The following is a 16,835-nucleotide window of genomic DNA, read 5'->3' as shown; positions in this document are numbered from 1 at the left end:
CCACATCATACTTATTCCAAAATTGACCACATAGTTGGAAGTAAAGTACTCCTCAGCAAATGTAGAAGAACAGAAATTGTGACAAACTGTCTCTCAGACCACAGTGCAATCAACCTAGAACTCAGGATTAAGAAACTCACTCAAAACCGCTCAACTACACGGAAACTGAACAACCTGCTCCTGAATGACTACTGGGTACATAAAATGAAGGCAGAAATAAAGATGTTCTTTGAAACCAATGAGAAAAAGACAAAGCATACTAGAATCTCTGGGACACATTTAAAGTAGTGTGTAGAGGGAAATTTATAGCACTAAATTCCCACAAGAGAAAGCAGGAAAGATCTAAAATTGACACCCTAACATCACAAGTAAAAGCACTAGAGAAGCAAGAGCAAACACATTCAAAAGCTAGCAGAAGGCAAGAAATAACTAAGATCAGAGCAGAACTGAAGGAAATAGAGACACAAAAAACCCTTCAAAAAATCAATGAATCCAGGAGCTGGTTTTTTGAAATGATCAACAAAATTGATAGACCACTAGCAAGACCAATAAAGAAGAAAAGAGAGAAGAATCAAATAGACGCAATAAAAATGATAAAGGGGATATCACCACCAATCCCATAGAAATACAAATTACCATCAGAGAATACTATAAACACCTCTATGCTAATAAACTAGAAAATCTAGAAGAAATGGATAAATTCCTGGACACATACACCCTCTCAAGACTAAACCAGGAAGGAGTTGAATCTCTGAATAGACCAATAATAGGCTCTGAAATTGAGGCAATAATTAATAGCTTACCAACCAAAAAAAGTCCAGGACTAGATGGATTCACAGCCGAATTCTACCAGAGGTACAAGGAGGAGCTGGTACCATTCCTTCTGAAATTATTCCAATCAATAGAAAAAGACGGAATCCTCACTAACTCATTTTATGAGGCCAGCATCATCCTGTTACCAAAGCCTAGCAGAGACACAACAACAAAAAGAATTTTAGACCATTTTTTCTTAATGTAGGTCTTATCACTATAAACTTCCTTCTTAGAACTGCTTTGCCACATATCATAAGTTTTGGTATGTTGTCTTTCCAATTTTGTCTAAAGATACTTTTGATTTGCCTTTTGATTTCTTTGACCTATTGATTATTCAGAAGTGTTATTTAATTTCTACATATTTGTGAATTTTTCAAGATTCCTTGTATTATTTCTAATTTTATTCCATTGTGCTTAGAAAAGTCACTTGATATGATTTGAATCTTTTAAAATTTGTTAAGACTTGTTTTATGGCCCAATATATAATCTATCCTGGATAATGTTCCATATGTGCTTGAGAAGAATGTGTATTCTGTTGATGTTGAGTGAAATGTTTTACATATGTCAGTTAGATCTGTTTGATCTACAGTGTTATTCAAGTTGCTGTCTTCTAATTGATTTTCGGTTTAGGCAAACTACCTACTGTTGAAAGGGGGATATTGAAGTTTCCTGCTATTATTACATTGCTGCCTATTTGTCCCTTCATTTCTGTTAACATTTGCCTTAAAACATTAAGTATTTCACTGTTGGATGAAATACATATTTAAAGTATTTAGGCCCTGAGTTACAGGGACTTCAGATGGGAATCACAGTAGGTGTGACTCCTGGGCCTCTTGGTAGATGGTTCTGGTAGCAGGACCAAGGCCAGATGGAGATATATATATATACTTAAACTTTTACATTATCTTGATGAATTGATCCTTTATTATATAGTGACCTTATTTGTTTCTTATGACAGATTTTGTCTGAAAGTCTAATTTTTCTAATAAAAGTATAGCCAGCCCTTGTTTTGTTTACTGTTTTTATGGAATATATTTTTCATCCTTTCCCTTTCAGCCTATGTGACCCTAGGGCTAAAGTGAGTCTCTTGTAGGCAACATATTGTTGGACTTCTTTTTCAATTTAGTTATCCACTCTCTCTTTTGATTGGAGAATTTAATCTATTTACATGTGAAGTAATTATTAATAGTTAAGGACTTAACTATTGCAATTTTTTCATTGCTTTTTGATTGTTTTGTAATATCTTTGGTCCTTCCTCTCATCTTCCTTTGTGATTTGTTGATTTTTATAGTGGTGTGCTTTAATTTCTTTTTCTTTATTTTTTGTAGATCTGCCAGAGGTTTTTTTCTTTGTGTTACCATAGGGCTTATACAAAACATCTTACAGTTATTATGTTTTATTCATGAATCTGCATGTTTATTCCTTCTCAAGACTTGAGAACTTTTCAGTCAGTATTTCTTTAAACTTTCTGCCACTTCTTTTTCTTTTCCTCTTCTGGTGCTTTCATAATTCATATATATGAAGTCTTGATGGTATTCCATAGGTTTTTTATGCTTTCTTCTCTCTTTTTAATTTCTTTTTATTTCTCTAACTGGCTAATTTCAAATGGTGGCCTGTCTTTAAGGTTGCTATTTTTTTCTTCTTCGTGATCAAATCTTCTATTAAAGCTTTCTATTGAGTATTTAGATTTGTCATTGCATTCTTTAGCTCTAGAATTTCTATTTGGTTCTTTTTTATGGTTTACAGTTTATATTTCTTAAGCTTCTTTTGTTTATACATTCCTTTACTAATGTAATTTAGTTGTGTAGTCTTAAATCTCATTGAGCTTCTCTAAGGATGATCATTTTTAATTCTTTTTCAAGCAATTTATGAATCTCCCTTTATTTGGAGTTCTGATGCTAGAATCTTATTAATTCCTTTGGTGGTGACTTGTTTGCCTGATTCTTTGCTACTCATGCAGTCTTGCATTTGTGTATGTTTATGTGGAGTAAAACATTTCTTTCTGGTATTTATGACTGATTTTGGCAGGTAAAAGCCTTCTCCTGGTGGGTCCCCAGGCTGATAGGATTGCCTCTGGGATCACAGTTGAGTGGGGGTGGGATCCAGGCCAAGTGGCTGCTGCTGGGTCTGTGGTTGGTGCTTGTCACCAGGGGTTGAAGTAGATATGGGTCCTGTGTGGTTCCTTGGTGGACTAGATTCTCACCCAGGTCTGCAGGGCTGTCTCTTGGGGCACAGATGGGCACGTCTCCTTCTGGGCCTTTAAGTGGGCAGGACTGCTCTCAGACCACAGCTAAGAGGGAATATAGCTGAGTTTTAGGGCCATTTCAGTTGGGCCTGAGTTACAGGGCCTTTAGGTGGGAATCACAGTAGGTGTGACTAGGTCTCTGAAACTATGGTTGGTGAGCATGCCACTTGAGAGGGAGTGGGTATCCCTTCTCATGGCTGTGGATTATTGGTGCTGTGGAGATACATAAACAGGGGACCTCTTATTCTGTCATCTGGTTGATAACACCCTTTTCTAATTTGTTAATATAGTTATTTACATGTGTTGATTCCTGAACATAAAACCACCCTTGAATTCCTGCAATAAACTCTACTTAATCATGACGTATTATCCCTTTTTTATACTGTGAGGTTTGTTGTGCCAGATTTTTGTTAAGGAATTTGTGTTTGTGTTCATAAACATATTGGTCTGTATTATTCTCTATAGTTTTTACATGTATGTGTGTGTCATAATCCTGGTAAACATGAATTTGTATTAATATCTCTGACTTCAATCAAGTGCCAAAAGATTTATTATAGCTTTTTGTTCTTGATTATCTGTAACTTCCCTCTTCATCAGTAAGAAACCACCCACCACTTTTCTTATGTATTTCTTTAAAAGTTCATTTTTGTCTTTAATGTTATAGTTTAGAGTCAAACATAATTTTCCAAGGGTAATTAAGTCAGTCTCTCCCCACCTCCCGTTTAGTGTGGCTATGTTAATAATTCTATTTTAATAATAGAATTCTATGTTAATAATTCACAAGTATTTTTAAATACTTGTGATAGAATTATCTTCATTCGGTTCTGGAGTATCTCAATATTTTGGTTAATTTTTTTAAAATTTATGTTTCTACATTTACATACATTAAATTTAACCATTTGAGGGGTATAATTCTATGGCATTTAAATTTTTTAAATTTTTATTTCTATTAACTTTTCAGAGAGAGGGTCTTTCTTGCTATGTTGCCGAAGCTAGACTTGAATTCCTGGGTTCAAGCAATAACACCTGCCTCAGCCTCCTGAGTAACTTGGAGTACAGGCATACACCATTATGCCTGGCAAGTTCTACGGGTTTTGACAAATCTGCAGAGCCCTGAATCCACAACTCAGTGCTATATAGAACAGTTTGCCTGTGTGTCTTTTTCACATTCAATCCCCCTACCCCATTCAACCAACCACTAGCAACTACTGATTTGTTTTCTATCTTGATTGCATTGCCTTTTTCAGAAGATCATATTAATGTAATCATATAGTAGGTAGCTTTTTTCTGTCTGGCTTCTTTTATTTAGCAAAATGCATTTAACATTTATCCATGTTGTATGAAACAATAGCTCATTCCTTCTTATTGTTGAGTATTATTGCATTAGTTTGTTCTCCATTCTTTTATCAGAGGACATCTTGGTCACTTCTAGTTTTAGTGATTATGAATAAAACTGCTATAAAAGTTTTTATATGTGAACATAGGTTTTCAAATCACCTGGAGGAATACTTACAAGTATAATTGCTGGGCCATATGGCAAGTCCATATTTAACAACAACAACAACAAAAAAACACAAAAATGGCCAAACTGCCACCCAAAGTGCATGAATCACTTTGAATTCCTATAAGTGATAAATGTTCTATATCCTTGCCTGCATTTGGTATTGTCTGTTATTTAGATTTTAGTTATTTTAATGGAGTTTAGTGGCATCTCATTATTGTGTTTGTGTTTTTGTTTTTGAGACAGAGTCTCCCTCTGTTGCTCAGGCTGAAGGGCAGTGGCGCAATCTCTGCTTACTGCAACTTCTACCTCCCAGCTTCAAGCAATTCCCCTGTCTCAGCCTCCCAAGTAGCTGGGATTACAGGCATGCACCACCATGCCATGCTAATTTTTGTATTTTTAGCAGAGACAGGGTTTCATCATGTTGGCCAGGCTGGTCTCAAAGTCCTGACCTCAGGTGATCTGCTTGCCTCGGCCTCCCAAAGAGCTAGGATTACAGGCGTGAGCCACTGCGCCTGACCTGGAATTATTATTTTAATTTGCATTTCCCCAATTACAAATGGCATTGAATATCACTCCATGTGTTTTCCATCTATGTTTTTGAAGTTCTGTTTAGATTTTTTGTCAATGTTTTATTGGGTTGTTTTCTTCTGATTGAATTTTAAGAATTTTTACATATTCTAGATCAAGTTCTTTATCAGATACATGATTTGAAAATATTTTCTCCCAGTCTGTGGTTTGTCTTTTTTTTTTATTATTTTTATGTAAGTTCTGGGATACATGTGCAGAACATACAGGTTTGTTACATAAGTATACGTGTGCCGTGGTGGTTTGCTGCACCTATCAACCCACCACCCAGGTTTTAAGCCCTGCATGCATAAGCTATTTTGTCCTGATGCTCTCCCTCCCCTCGCCCCCACACCAACAGGCCCCAGTGTGTGTTGTTCCCCTCTCTGTGTCCATATGTTCTCATTGTTCAACTCCCACTTATGAGTGAGAACATGTGGCATTTGGTTTTCTGTTCCTCTGTTAGTTTGTTGAAGATGATGGCTTCCAGCTTCATCCATGTCTCTGCAATGGACATGATCTCATTTATTTTTGTGGCTGCATAGTATTCAATGGTGTATATGTATGTGGTTTGTTTTTTAATTCTCTTAGCAATATCTTTTGTAGATTGATTTTTAAATTTCTATTGATATCTACTTTATTTTCTTTCATGGATTTTGCTGTTGGTGCTGTCTCTAAAAACTGATTGCAAAAGTCATGAAGATTTTCTCCTATTAATTCTTACATATTTTATAGTTTTATGTTGTACATTTTGGTCTATGATTCAAGTTTTGTATGATGTGTGAGTTAGGTGCTGGGGCTTATTTCTATTTTTGTCTTTTTGCACATGACTATTCACTTTTTTCCAACACAATTTGTTGAGAAGTCTACCCTTTCTTCATGGAATTACCTTTGAAACTTTGTAAAAATAAGTATAGTTGTGTGGATCAATTTCTGGGCTTTCTATAGATTTTTATGTATGTGTCTGTCCTTTCTCTAGTCTCACATGGTGTTGATTGCTGAAGATTAGAGTGAGTTCTCCAATTTCCTTCTTTTTACAGAAATGTTTAGCTAATAATCTAGTTGGTATCTACTAAAAACTTCATGGTTTTTTTATTGGGATTGTGTTGATTATATACACCATATTAGAAAGAATTAAGATCTTAACAGTAGTGTGGTTTCTAATCCATAAACTTGACATCTCTCTCAATATATGTAATTTCTTTAATTATTCTCATCCATGTTTTATAGCTTTTCACATAAAAACATTTATTAGATTCATATAAAAGTGATTCACTTGAGGACGGTTATGGTGGATTTAAATATTTTATATTCCAAATGTGAATTTCTGGTACGTCAGAATACAGTTGACTTTTGTAAATTGAACTTGTACCTGGCAACTTTAATTAGGCTCGTGGACTACTCCCAGAAAAAAAGAAAAAAGTAGATTCATTGGGAATTTCTACATAGAAAATCATGGTATCAGATAAAAAAAGAAGACTTTTATTTCTTTCCTTCTAATCTGTATGCCTTTTATTTATTTTTCTTGCTTTATTGCACTAGCTAGGACTTTCAATATGCTATTGAGTAGGAGTGGTGAGAGAGCATATCCTCTTCTTGTTCCAGATCTTAAGGAGGAAGCAATCAATCTCTCATTATTAAGTATAAAGTTTGCTGTACACTTTTCACAGATACTCTCTACCAGGTTAAAGAGTTTACTTTCTACCACAGTTTGCTGAGAGTTTCCATCATAAATGGATATTGCTTTTTTTCAAATTTTTTTTTTTGCATCTGTTTAGATGATAGTATGGCTTCTCTTATTTAGCCTATTACTATGATCAAATTCACTTATTGACTTTCAATATTGAACCAGTCTTGCATTCTGTAGATAAAGTACTAGGTCATGATGTGCTATCCTATTTATATATTATTAGACTAAATTTGCTAATAATTTGTTAGAAATTTTTGTGTCAATTTTCATGAAAGATATTAGCCTGATTTTGGTAATATATTGGACTCATAAAAGGCTGTAAAGTGTTCCGTCTGATTCTGTTTCCTGGGAGTACTTATATAGTACTGGTGGTATTTATTTTTTAATGTCTGATAGAACTTATTGAAATCATTTGGTCCTAGAGCTTGATTTATAAAGTTTTTACTACAATTCAAAAGACATACAACTATTTAGTTTACTACTTTTTTGATAAGCTTGGGAGTTTGTATTTTGTGGAATCGGGCCATTTCATCTAAGTTATGGAATTTATAAGCATAGATTTTTAGTAGTATTTTCTTACTATCTATTTAAAATATCAGTACTGATATCTCCACTTGATACTGGTAAATTATGTCTCCTCTCTTTTGACTTAGTTAGCTTTGCTAGAGTGTAAACTTCAGCTAATAAAGCAATGCAATTTATGAGAGGTACAATGAGAAATAGAAAGTGAACATTAAGAATAGGAAATTTTGATTTATGTCTTTTCCTTTGCACATTAAGCAAGAGGAAAACTAAAGACAAACATAGAAGACCAACATAATATCTTTAAGAAGGTAGAAAAAACTGATATACATAAAATTCTGCACTTTAAATAAATAAATTAATTATCTCCTTTTTGGGGTTTCCTGAAATAGACACAAAAATTTACCCTATATCGCTTCATTGAGATGACTTCCTAAAAATCCAAGCTAGTAATACTACTACATATAACATTCTCTTACTGCATTGCATAAAAACTAAACATTAATTAATGACAAATATCATAACAGTGGTAAATCCTAGTAATTGTGATCTTATTAGATATTAAGCAATTTGCAAAAGAAACTGGAACCTTCTGCTATGTAAAACAAGGCAAAATCAGATATAATCAATTCTTCTAAGATATATTAATTTCTCTTTGAAACATCATCAATTTTAAAAGATGACTCCACTGCATGGAACTAGGTAAAAATTGCTATGCGTTAATAATGTCACGGGATCCTTGGGGTATTGCTTGACAAACCAGAAACCTCTGTGGCTGGCAGTGCCTCTGCTTGAGTTTTGTTCGTGCCTCCTGATCTCGTTCTGCCCACTTGGCCCAGCAGGCTGTGCTTGGCTTGTGCTACTGGCCCAGGTCCCACACCTGCCAAGGACAAGCCAGGTGTGGAGCAGTAGGGGATGTGTGGGTGAGCAAGTGTGGGGTCTGGCCACTGTGCATAGCCAAGCAGGGCTGTGGTGGAGCAGGCAGCTCCAGGCACTAGCACAGGGGCCAGCTCCTGCAAGGCTGCAGCTAGACCAGAGGTACCACAAGTGGCTTCTGCTGTGGGCACCAGTGTCTGGACAAGGGGAAAAAAGCTTAGAGATGCCAGGACCTGCAGATCCCCAAAAAGGATGTTACAGCTGTCACAACCCTGGCTTGGGGAGCCCTGATGTCTGGGCTTCCAAAAGGGCTGAAGCTCTTCTCTCCTTCTCATCACCCGCAAGGTGGGGAGTGGAGGATGTGTTTCAACCCTGTTTGTGTTACAGCTCTTTCTGTCCTGCCATTCAGCATGTCCTGAGTTCTTGTCCTGTGTCCATGGAGAATGAGGTATGTGGACAACTGGAGGGTGAGCAAGGTGGAGAGAAGCTTCATTGAGCTACAGAATAGCTTTCAGGGGGCCCAAAGTGGGTAGCTCCTTTCCATAGGCAGGTTGCCCTGATAAGTGTCCAGCTCTCAGCAGGGAGGAGATCCATAGCAGGTAGCTCCTTTCCACAGACAGGTTAGCTCAAAAAGTTGAGGAGACCCATAGTGGATAGATCCTTCCCACAGCTGGTAGTCCTGATGTCTGTGTTAGTCTGGCTGGGTCCAGGGTTTTTATGGGCTCAGAAGGGAGGTGGTGTGTGCTGACTGGTCCATGGGCAGCCATGGGAAGGCCTGGAGAAAGCACCATAAGTTTTCTCTCTGGGAAGTGGATTCCACCCAGAAATAGCAGCCCTGCCCCCAGGCTTTAGGCCATCTCTGGCTTGAAGGTGGTGCTTCACCAGGTACCCACCCCTTTCTGTCCAGGAACCTGTCTGCCTCCTGCTGCCATCAACATTTTGTCTATGGTGCCCGGCTGCTCATGCTGAGGGGTGCCTGCAGGCCCACACTAAGCTGCCCTCACCATCCTTCCTGTTCTTGTTGGTGCCCGAAGTCTGGAGGGGGCCAAGGCAGCAGAAGGCTGGTATTTCAGCACCGCCCTGAGTGTGCAAACTCCTAGCTGGGTCATGACAGCCCCAGGTTTGACCACAACTTTGCTCCAAAATCAGAGGGGTTACTGGGAGCTGCGGAGGAGCGGGAGCAGGAATTTCCAAGCCTGTGGGGACGGGGGGTCTTCTTGGGCCCCTGAGAGCACAGGGATACCTGGGTCTGGAGCTGAGGCTGGGCAGCTGCAGCTGCACCCAGGAGTGCAGGGCTTCTGCCACGCCAACTCAATAGGGGGTAGGGGTCCCACCTGTTCCTGGCTCCTGCTGGCCTGTGGAGCGTGGAACCTCGGCCATGCCTCCTGTGCCACAGCAGGCATCTTCACAATGGCTGCTCCATACAGGCCACTGCTGCCATCAATAATGAATAGCATAAATAAACATTTTTGTTTCTACTTACAGTTTTTTAAAGTAGAAAATTAGTGCAGTTCCTTTGGTTTGTAACACAAATATATGTTTTCTGTATACTTTTTATAGAAATTTCTATCAATATGCACATATATCAGAGAATGCTTCTGGTTTGTTATCTAATTTTTATGATGCTCTGAGATTATTATGGAAATATTGGGGAGAAGTAATTAAACATTCTATATTCCACAGCTTATCTAATGTTTTTATATTCATATTAATATTAGACTGGGAGAATTGGCAATTTACAATTTTTTTCCTTTTTAATAACATTAATAATTAATGAAGAACCATTACTAACTTGAGGTCATACTATTTCTCTAAGTACATTTAATTCCATACACTGGAGAGTGAAAAATTTTAATGCTATCAAACTCTTCTATAACACCTGTAATCAGATAAGCCATTTCCCATATGTTGACTTTTTATTGCATGGAAGATGCTACTGAAGAAAATATCTTCTCAAGCTTGCCAGACCTTTGTATGCCTGAACACAGTTGATAATAATAGATTAATTTCATGTTTCATACACTTCAGAATGAATTTTCATTCTAATTAACTGCAGTGTTTTTCAGTGAGTTACTGGTTTATTTTGAAAGGTTACAAAAAGTGCCTATGATAGTCTATATCTCTACAAAAAAAATCTGTTTGAAGCAGAGGTAATTGAATAAGGTGTAGTTATAACAAATAATTCAGATATTTACTATTATCACTATAAGTGTTAAAATTGAGTAAAAAGGTAACACTCCACAAAATAGAGTATTAAGAGATTCATGTCCATTTAATATATAAATTACTCACAATGATTGCCTTATACTTTTCCTTATAATTTTCCTTATGCTTCTTTGCAGCCATTTTAATCCTGCAAATTTGTCAGTTCCATTTCTTATGCAAATTTGCTGAGTATAAAAACACATATTTGCTTCATTAAAAAAATTGAACTTATTTTTCTCTATAATTTTATCGTTTTACTATTCATTGCAAAACACATTGGCTTAACTAGCAACATAACTTGTTTTTAATGTCTCATCTCAATTCCTGGTTAATTCATCAAGGTGACTTCTGTCTCTAAGGCTTAATTGTAATCGTCATTAATTAAGGTCAGTTTTTTGCTGTTTTGTATCTACTTTGCTTAATCTCATCAACACCATTCACCTAATAGGTCATTGTTTGATTTTTCTTCTTTTTCTCCCACTCCTCCTTTCTCCTCTCCCTCTTTCTTATGATTCCTCTTCCTTCTCTTCTCCTCCTGCTCTTTCCCCCACCCCACCAACCTTGAGTGAGATATCCTTCTTTTCTTGTACATTGCTGCTGCTGGGCATGAAATGAATTTGCAATGAAAAGTTACAATAATAATTATCCAGTCTTTAAGCAATTTATACACTATGGCAAAAAATAAAAAATCCCAAAGTGTGTAAAAAACAAAACAAACTTTTCATATGACTCAAATGCCATTTCTGTATTTTAGTTGAAACAATATGTCTCTCCTAAAATATATTATAAAATGAACTTTAGTGATAAATTAACTATGTTGCTTAAAGGATATAAAATGAATGGCTTCTTCTAAAAGAAAATGAATACATACAATAGAGTTGCTTTGTTAATTTAAACATTTTAAAGGTAATTTTTCAAACTGTTTCAGTGGCCAGGAGCCAAATTTTATGCTTCAGGTGAACAAAAGTCTATCCTTTCCAAATGAACACTATGGACTGGCAGTTCACTTAGAGGAAAGAAATGTTTAATGTATTTTCTTTGCTATAACTATCAATAATGATATAGATAAACTATAAAATATAAAAAGAACCCTTTGTTGAGAATAAGCTTTGCTTCACCCCCCTGTTAAGATAAATGCAATTTGTACTCACAGAAAAACAAAAATTTAAACTAAAACGTAATACCATGTCACATCAGTTTTAAAAGGCTTACTTATGTCTCAGCCATATGGTTGAACATCAGAAAAATAATGTCAACTAGATATATTATTTCAGCAAAAGACAAAAGTGTGTTTTTGTTTTCTGGCTTAAAATATTGCTGTTCTAAATATTTTTCCCTCAAAACTCATGAATATACCATATATCTAAAATAATACCAGTGAATTATGAAACTGTAAACTATTCAGTGTTTGAATAAATTAATAATGAATCTCAAAGTATGGAATAAATCCATATACTATATAGCACACAATTAACTCTTCATAGGCTAATAGTTTTTGAAACTATGAAACTGGATTGTTTTCCTATAAAACTTGATTATTTATTTTATAATTGGATAGGGAAATTAAGATCTAGTAAAAAATAGTCATCAAGATTTATTGGGAATTACTATGTAAGACCAGGAGACAGTGATTATATCTTTATAGCAGCAAATACAAAAATGCTTGGCAGTTTCAGTTGCAGTTAAGTGGAATGGATTCTAATGGCATTATTTGCCTTGGAATCTACAGAAAGGAAATGCATTATTTGAAAAACTGATGAATAGAAGAAATGAGGTCAAGGCTTTGGGCAGTGAAAGGGAGGCCTCTGAAAAGAGTTGAAAAAGGAAAGTGTGGGCCAGATCAGAAGAACAATGCAAGTGTTATGTTGTATTCTAAGAAAGTGTAATGCTATATCAGGGTGACTAGGGGGAACAAAGTTGGTGAACAACATGAGTACTCCCAATTCAAATTAAATTTACAAGCCTAGTTTTTGATATGTGGATTCTTAGAAAAGGAGGTAAAGAAGCCAAGAACCAAACAACATAGCACAGACTTCTGTTTGTGATTGATCTATGACTGGATCGCTATGAGTCAATGACATCAACCAAAAAATAGTTCCTTTCTGGATGAAAATCCCATATTATTTAATAGTCTCTTCTTTTTCTTTAGTGTTCTATACAGCCAAAATACTATTGTTGAAGTTATTTTCATTTCTTGCCCTATGGAAAAAGCGATATTGTTACATGGGTAATTATCATGTTTAGTTTCAAAAATAAGTTTCTATTGTATTTTTTTTGTGTTAACTTTTAAAATTAGTAATAACTGACATCTTTATCATAGATTTTCTCACCAATCCAAATACTTTTTATGCATTCGTTTACTTTGTTTTTTTAGTAGCATTTTTAGAATTTTTTTTTCACATTTTCTTTAGCTGTTTGTTAGCTGTTTAATCTTTTTATTCTTTGTGACTTTTTGTCGGATATTAAAAGACTCCTAATATTGCATATTAATTTTCTACCCACGACTTTACTGTATAACTTAGTGTTTATAATATTCTTTTCGTTTACCTGATATAGTATCAAAAACAAGTAATAAACTTACCTTCTTTCCAATTTCTGTAATTCACTTCTTTCTTTTCTCATTGAAGTTGCTATTTAAATAGCAACACTCAAAGTCACTCTTGAGCTAAGGTGTCTTGATAAATTCATTAGGTCATTTTGGAATTTTTTTTGTGAAAGCAGTATACTTTAGAATGCTTTGAAGTACTAATGAACAGAATGAATGAAAGCATGCCTAGGAGGGGAATGCCTGTGAGAGGGTTCTGAAACAGAGCAGTTGACTTATGTGGCCCCGAGTGTTCCGAGAAATGATGTGTTAACCTCATTTTCCTGATGAAGTAATCAAGGCAGAAGCAGCATCAGCCTTTTGTTCTTTCCTTTGTTTTATCTAACATTGTTTGGTTTGCTGTCTTTCTCTTAACCAGTTTCTGATGCTGCTTGAGGTACTTAAGCTGCTCTGGCATCAAGTTTCCCTTTTCGATGGTCTTCCTTTAGTACTAAGGGCTAAGTGTGCTCATCTTCTCAAATATGTGATCAGTTAGACTTGGGGGTCTTCTGTCCACTTGGTTCTAGTGATCACTCATGTTAATCCTGAAGTGATACTAACCTCTAAATCTAGTTAGTCTCTTGGCACAGCAGGTACACTATTGACCTCCCCTTTGATATGTGTCACATATGGGACAGCACAGTTACAACTTGGTGCAAACTGAGAGCCTTGGCTGTTGCCAACACGGAGATCAGAAAATTTCTGAATGGGATGCAAAATGTGGTTGAGATTATAGCACCAGCATGCCTCCTGAGGGTTCACAGTGGAATGAAGTAAAGAGACCCTGTAGCTGAGGCTATAGAAAGACATGCTGTATTGGGAAACAGCTATGTGCCTCAGTCCCCGTGCTAAAGTTCAGCTTTTCTGGTGGGACTGAATCCCAGTCCAATATCTTATGAGCAGCCACCTCAAAGGCAAAACTTTCTAATGTCCACATAACCTACTAGTTCCAAACCTTCGCTACATATTAAAATTCTCTGGGAAGATATTAAAACAATTACACATGGCCAGGCATAGAGGCTCACACCTATAATTTCAGCATTTTTGGAGGTCAAGCAGGGAGGATCACTTGAGTTTAGGAGTTAGAGAGCAGCCTGAGCAACATAGTGAGACCCTGCCTCTACTTGAAAAAAAAAAAAAAAAGGTGAGTATAGTGAGGTTTGCCTATAGTCCCAGCTACTTGGAAGGCTGAGATGGGAAAATTGCTTGAGCCCAGCAGGTCAAGGCTGTGTGGTTGTGTCACTGCACTCCAGCCTGGGTGACAGAGCGAGACTCTGACTCAAAAGAAAACAAACAAATGCATGTCTAGGTTTTAGGTTTCAACTATAAATTGCTGATTTCATTAGTAGGTTCCACAAGTGTGTAGTCAGTCTGAAAATCACTGATATTACTTGGCTGTAAAATATCATATTTCTTCTTTACTTTTCTGGCTGGCATTCTGCCACTCCATAGACACTCCTGGGTACTTATGGTCCAGAACAGCCTGGGTCTATCAATTCCCTTTCGCCATTGTTCTTTGTATTACCTACTTGGTAGATGCTCCACTGTTGCCCTGGCTCACCTAATAGTCTATCCAAGTCTGGCAAATTGTTTACTGAGCTATAAGGAGTCAGCATAATTCACACTTAAGTCACTTACTTAGGTAGTTAGTAACAAAGCCATCCCAGAAACCAGGTGCACTAACTTCTAGACATCTGTTCTTTGCATTTTGTCTGAATGCTTTTCACTCATTTCATTATTTACTTTACTGTGTTCTGGAGTCTTCCTCTTTCCTCACATTTGGGCCTAGTATACTAACTAAATATAGATTACTGATTTTTTTTTACGTAGTTTTTCCTTTGTACTCATATCTCATTTTAGACAATGCTAAAAAGATCATGATTCATTATTTTACATAGTAACTAACATCTGGAGTCAATTAAAATGAGTCTAACTCATATGCCACATGGTACAGAAGCTGGATGAAGTTTTTTATTGAAGCTAGACATTGGTAATGTAATATGTAATATATATAGACTCTATCACATTTCATTCCTCATGTCTTTGGACTTAGGTGCTATAAGAAGGCATGACCAGATGATGAAAAATTATGATGTCTTTAATTTTTTCAAAGAAATAACTGTGTTTCTTTCATCTAGGTCCCCAAAATTGTGCTTTAAAATGAATTACAAGATGAAAATTGTTTTTCATACTCCAAGACTGAAAGGATATTGAAATAAAAGCAAAAGTGTGACAGTGTTGCATACTGATGTTTCTCATAAGAATCATAGTTCTCTTATTGTTTTCTTTCTCTTTAAACCACCAAGGAACAAGCAAGAGGCCATTTATTACATATATATTGTGGCTGATAATCAGTATTTCTATTTTAGGAATAATCTATTATACTTAGCTAGGAAAGAAAATGAATCAATTTAATTACATGGGCAAAAAAACATTCCTAAAAATCATGTTACTCTAAATTAAGCATCATACTAAATATGCACATGAAATTTTACAGTTTGACACTTTGCTCACTAAAAAACTTAAAGTAGTGTCATATATTTGGCTTATAACAAATAATAGCAAATGTGCTATCAATCAATATTGTATTATCAAATACAGTTGGACTAAAATGAAAAAAATTATAACATATTAACCTATGATTTACTCTTACAAAATCACTTTCTAATTGCATTATATATGAATTTCAGAGACATTCTTAGACTTTTATTTTATTTTATTTTTTGAGTCTCGCTTTGTCGCCCAGGCTGGAGTGCAGTGATGCTATCTCAGCTCACTGGAGCCTCTGCCTCCCGGGTTCAAGAGATTGTCAGGCCCCTGTCTCCCAAATAGCTGGGATTACAGTCTCACACCACCATCCCTGGTTAAGACATTCTTAGACATTCAAGCTGCAAATAGAGCCTCAGATCACAGTTTCCATGCATAATATTACATTAAACTACTTAATAAGGACTCCACTCTTATTCATATATGGCAGTTTAAATAGTGGAGAGTAAAATTTTACCCACCACATATAATTGAGAAATGGGATAGAGATCATTAGGAAAGAGTGAGCCTAAAATAGAAGTTTATTCTCAAGAGAATATTTTAAGTATAGGTTACTCTAATTTTAATTTAGTATTATTTTCTTTTATAAATAAAATTTACTCTTTTTCTCCCATTTACTCCAGTCACTGTGTGATAGCATACTCAAATTTCTTTTACCTATAAATTTATTTAGTATCTTCACACTACAATTATACTATTTATTTATACACCCTTAATATGTGTCATATAGGTGACAGCATAGTTGCAACTTAGTCCAAACAGAGAATATTGGCTATCACCAACATGGAGAGGATCAGAAAATTTCTGAATGGAATGCAAAATGTGGTTGAGATTACGGCACCAGCATGCCTGCTGAGAGTTCCTGGAGGAATGGGGCAAAGGGACCCTGTAGCTGAGACTACAGATAGACAGGCTGTATTGGGAGAAAGCTAAGTTTCATGGTATCAGATTCCTTCAACAAGTACAAAAGTGTTAAAGTGGGACCGAAATTGACAGAGGGAGAATCACCAAGCTCCACTTGAGAAAAAACACTGTACATTTCCTATGGTTAATAGATGGCATAAATTATTCCATCAGGGAGCATACTTATTGCAATGGCGGCAATGGCCCAGTGTCTTGGGCCAGACATGGGAAACTATGAAAGCAGATGTCAGTACTTGGAGCAGGCATTACACTGCTAGATACCTCCCGTTACCACCCATTTTTTTTAATCAATAAGAGAAGCAAGAGAAGAGTCCTAAGAGCTCAAGCTTTAAACCCTTAAGAACCTGAGTTACCTTGTATT

The 16,835-nt window shown here is 36.1% G+C and overlaps 1 long non-coding RNA gene across 1 annotated transcript in view; it reads right to left on the bottom strand.

Annotated features, from left to right (window-relative positions):
• LOC134739875 (uncharacterized) overlaps positions 1-13,196 on the bottom strand; it is a 50,076-nt gene extending 36,880 nt beyond the window's left edge. The window contains exon 1 of the long non-coding RNA XR_010126958.1: positions 13,001-13,196. This is a non-coding gene — a long non-coding RNA (uncharacterized LOC134739875). The remainder of the gene's footprint in view (positions 1-13,000) is intronic.
• Between the last annotated feature and the right edge of the window lie 3,639 nt (positions 13,197-16,835).

This window comes from Pongo pygmaeus, chromosome 6, assembly GCF_028885625.2.
Source record: "Pongo pygmaeus isolate AG05252 chromosome 6, NHGRI_mPonPyg2-v2.0_pri, whole genome shotgun sequence".
Taxonomy (NCBI): Eukaryota; Metazoa; Chordata; class Mammalia; order Primates; family Hominidae; genus Pongo; species Pongo pygmaeus.
The sequence above is the reverse complement of the archived record's forward strand: the minus strand, read 5'-3'. Positions and strand labels throughout refer to the sequence as shown.